The sequence below is a fragment of the Triticum dicoccoides genome, chromosome 3B (genome assembly GCF_002162155.2).
Source record: "Triticum dicoccoides isolate Atlit2015 ecotype Zavitan chromosome 3B, WEW_v2.0, whole genome shotgun sequence".
In the NCBI taxonomy this organism is placed as follows: Eukaryota; Viridiplantae; Streptophyta; class Magnoliopsida; order Poales; family Poaceae; genus Triticum; species Triticum dicoccoides.
Genome location: NC_041385.1, coordinates 611,737,783 through 611,738,258, shown reverse-complemented (window position 1 = coordinate 611,738,258; position 476 = coordinate 611,737,783).

Genomic DNA, 476 nt, shown 5'->3' with positions numbered 1-476 from the left:
GGGAGTGTAGTTGAGATTTAGGTCTTCGATGAAAGTTCAATCCAAAATATTTCTTTGGGTGAAGACAAGAGAAATCTATTCGTGTAGAGTGATTGTTTTGTGGGTCTGAGACGAATGTTCTTCAAAACTTACAGAAATAATCACTAGCAGTTGAGTTTACTTACATGTTCCTCAAGTAAGTCATGGGCAAAAATTGAAATCCGGCCGATATGGCACGTGTGAGCTGGCCTTTAGGTGGCCAACACCCATATTGGTCATTTGATGCCACCCAAACCTGTAACGGTTGGCTACTCCATTTGAATCGACAAGAGTTTGTCTGAGCAACCCACTTTGCCAAGAGAATTGAGCTAGCGAGAAAATCCGAGAGCCTAAAATTTCTTAAGTGATTGAGCATCATGAAGAACTAGATTGAGATGAAGCTTGTGTCTATTACTTTTGTGGACTACACATCCATTAGATGGTTAGGCGTTGGTCTG